Source organism: Dama dama, chromosome 10 (genome assembly GCF_033118175.1).
Source record: "Dama dama isolate Ldn47 chromosome 10, ASM3311817v1, whole genome shotgun sequence".
Lineage (NCBI taxonomy): Eukaryota > Metazoa > Chordata > Mammalia > Artiodactyla > Cervidae > Dama > Dama dama.
Genome location: NC_083690.1, coordinates 26,619,140 through 26,623,387, shown reverse-complemented (window position 1 = coordinate 26,623,387; position 4,248 = coordinate 26,619,140).

Genomic DNA, 4,248 nt, shown 5'->3' with positions numbered 1-4,248 from the left:
CGGCCTGGTCCGGGCTCCGGCTGCGGCTCCGGCTCGCGCTCCGCCTGGTGCTCGGGCCCCGGCCCCGGCGCCCGCCCGGGCAGCGCTCCATCGCGGCATCGCGGCTCCGCCCTCCGGCCTGCGCGCACCTGCCCGCCTAGCCCGCGGCTCCGCCCTCCGGCTCGCGCGCCACCGCCCGCCCCTTTGTCCGCCCCACTTGGCGCGCGCCCTCGCGCACGCGCACTAACCCCGGCGCGCGCTCGCCCTCCCGCCGCGCCCTCCTGCCGCGCGCCGCGGGGCGCAGATTTTCCCCGCGCGGAGGGAGTGGCGCGCGGCGCCCCCACCCCGCCTTCCGGCCGCGCTGGGTCCTAGCGCCCGTGGGCTGCTGCTCTCTCCTCCCGTCCCTGTCTTTTCTAGGTCAGAGCCCACAAGGGGGCGAGAATGAGGTTAGAGAGGACTCGGGGGAGTCTGAGAGGGTCACCTGGTCCAGCCTCCAGGCCCCTGCGGGACCAGACTGTCTCAGACTGTCCCAGTCTGTTCTTGTGCGGCGGAGCCTGTGTCTTTTTCAAGGAGGGAAACATCTAAGCTCTGCAATCCGATATAAATTCATCCATCCATCCATCCATCCATCCGTCCATCCATCCATCCATCCAAGCAGGACCTCAGAGAACTAACTCAGGAGAGCCTACTTAGGAAAGAGGTCGTAAACTGGGGCTTTCAGGGTCAAGTCAGCTCAGGTTGCATTTTCGACCCCTATTGTAAACAAGCAGTAGCCAGTCATGAGATGCAGCTGGGATTCACAGAGTTCACCAGATAGAAGGGAGGGAAGGGGATTCCAGGCAGCAGCATGTGCAAAGGCACTACCCAGGTATGAAGAACCACTGTCTGGTAACTGGAAATTGATGACCTGGAAGGAAGTGGGGTGGGTGAGGATGGAGATGAGATGGGAACAGCTCACCCTCCCAGGCTCTGTTTTCCTTTCTATCTCAGCGTCATCCATGCAGCCTCACCCACACTGTTTCCCTAAGGAGAAAACCCCTAACACACCCCGCACCTTTCCTATTTGTCCACCCAGCACACTCTTTCCAACCATACCTCTCCACTCTTCTAGAAGCTTGAGTTAGTTTGTTTCTGGCTGTGCCACACAGTCTGTGGGATCTTAGTTCCTTGACCAGGGATTGAACCCTCCTAATCACTAGTCTGCCTAGGAATTCCCCATTTCTAGAAGTTTGAGAGCCATTGACTGCAAACTGGCTAGGGTCAGGTGTAACAACATAGGGAATGGTGGAGATGAAGCAAACTGAAGCATCATGGGCCCTGTGTGGACAGATGATTTTTCAAGCAGGGAATCCATATTCTAAAATAAAATTTTGGCCACACCACACAACTTGTGGGATTTTAATTTCCCAATCAGGGATTGAGCCCAGGCCCTCAGCAGTGGGAGTGTGGAGTCCTAACCACTAGACCACCAGGGAATTCCCCAATTGTCCACCTTTTAAATGTTTGAAACGAATTCCCCAAATTCAGAAATACTGAATGGGCCAAATGAAACGTTGGTGTTTTAGTTGCTAAGTCATGTCTGACTCTTTGCGACCCCATGGATTGTAGCCCACAGGGCTACTCTGTCCATGGGATTTCCCAGGCAAGAATACTGGAGTCGATTGCCATTTCCATCTCCAAGAAATCTTCCCGACCCAGGGATCGAACTCTGGGCTCCTGCATTGGCAGATGGGTTCTTTACCACTGAGCCACCAAACATTCTTTGGGACCAAATCTGGCCCAGGGCCATCAAACCTCTTCCGGGAAGAATATTGTCTTACTTCCTACCTTGTCTCCCTCCAGCCTCTATCAAAACTTTTAAAAAAGAATCCAAGTCTATGTGACCATCAGCTCCGTAAAGTACAAAGTAGATTGGGTTAGTCCCCTACATAAAATTGCAAGTAACTTCCGGTTACTTCTGAAAATACTTCCGAATTGTGATGCTGGAGAAGATGCTTGAGAGTCCCTTGGACTTGGAGGAGGTCAAACCAGTCAACCCTAAAGGAAATCAACCTTGAATAATCTTTGGAAGAACTGATGCTGAAGCTGAAGCTCCAATACCTCGGCAAAGAGATAATTCACTGGAAAAGACCCTGATGCTGGGAAAGATTAAGGGCAAAAGGAGAAGGGGGCAGCAGAAGACGAGATGATTAGAGAGCATCACAGACTCAATGGACATGAGTTTGAGCAAACTCTTGGAGATAGTGAAGGACAGGGAAGCCTGGTTGCAAAGAGTCCATGGGGTTGCCAAGAGTCAGACACGACTTAGCAATTGTACAACTACCACCTCTGAAAAATCTAACCTTATCCTGACATTCAAGCCCTTAGCCTTTCAGGTCTCCTACTTTTGCCTGTTCTCCGTGCGGCCTTGACCTCAGCTGGTGCTCCTAGAACGTCCTAGAACCCCTCTCTTTTTTTCTGTCTCCTCTGTCTAGAACATCTTCTCTTCCTTGTACTTCAAACAGCTTTCCTCCAGGCTACCTCCTCTGTGGGGACTTCCCTGGTGGTCCAGTGGTTAGGACTTCGTGCTCCCACTGCAGGGGCACTGATTCGATCCCCGGTCAGGGAACTAAGATGATCACATACATTGTGTGGTTGGGGGGCATGGGGATTGAAGATACCTTCTCTATGTCTGTCTGCCTTTCCTTTCTCCTCCCTGTCCTGCCATTGTTTCAGATTTCATCCTAACTATGTTCTAATCCTCTCCACCTGAGGCCTTATTGCCCAGAATAAATGAATGGAGGGGTTTGAGTTACTGGGCAGCTCGTAGAGGGAGACTAGAGAGGGAGGAAGGGGGAAGGGAATATCTTCCTGAGTCTAACACCTGAGCCCCAGAACATTAGCTTTTAGAGAATACTTCCTCTTTTTGCAGATGAGGAAACTGAGGCCCAGAGAAGGGCAGAGGTGGAATTGAAATGTTCCCAGCCATAGTTATCAAGGGTAGTGCTGTTCAAGGCCACTTTCAGCAGAAGCCTTCCCTGATCTTCAACTGGGGATTTGATTTCTACCACTGTGATTAGTGGGCTTTCTGGGTGGTGCTAGTGGTAAAGAACCCACCTGCCAATGCAGGAGACATAAGAGACATGGGTTCGATCCCTGGGTCAGGAAGATCCCCTGGAGGAAATGGCAACCTGCTCCAGTGTTCTTGCCTGGAAAATTCTATGGGCAGAGGAGTCTGGCAGGCTACGTTCCTTGGGGTTCCAAAGAATTAGACACGACTGAGTGCTGTGATTAGTAAGTTTGCCAAAATGCACTGTGGGTAATCAGCCTCCCCACCCCCCAGCTCTGCAGGGTTGGAAGTCCTGGTCCCCAAAGGGGGCAAACTCTTACCAGGGGACACAGCATGGGTCTCATTAAAACTTAAGCAGCTATGGTTGCTGCCAGGACACTCTGGAAACTCTGTGTTCTGGGACCAACAGGTAAGAAGAGAAGTCACTGTTCTGGTGGTAGACACCGACCCTGATTGTTTATTAGAAGTTACTAGAAGTACCCTGGTCAATTATTAAAATTGGTAATTCTAGTACCAATTAGGTAAAAGCAGGGCTGCTTTTACAAAGTGGGAGCAGGAAGATATACAGGTGGAACCCAGTGAGCCGTCAGAGTGATCTATTGGTTATGATAACCAAGAATTTGGCTTTTTAAAAATTTTTTTGTAAAAAAAAATTTTTTTGTGATTTTTATTTTTGGTTGTGCTGGGTTGCTGCACGCGGGCTTTCCATAGCTGTGGTGCATGGGCTTCTCATTGCGGTGACTTCTCTTGTTGCTGAACATGGGCTCTAGGGCACACAGGCTCGGTAGATGCAGCTAGCGGACTCCAGAGCATGGGCTCAGTATTTGTGGCACACGGGCTTAGTTGCCCCATGGGATGTGAGATCTTCCCAGACCAGGGATCAAACCTGTGTCCGCTGCATTGCAGTGTGGATTCTTAACCACTGGACCACCAGAGAAGCCCTTAACCTGCCTGGGCTTCCCAGGTGGCGCTGGTGGTAAAGAACCCACCTGCCAAAAAAACAAACAAACAAACAAAAAGAACCCACCTGCCAATGCAGGAGATGTAAGAGACCTGGGTTCGATCCCTAGGTAGGGAAGATCCCCTGGAAGAGGGCATGGCAACCCACTCCAACATTCTTGCCTGGAGAATCCCATGGACAGAGGAAGCCTGGTGGGCTACAGTCCATAGAGTCGGACATGACGGAAGCGGTTTTGCATGCAACCCAGAGTTGAGACCCT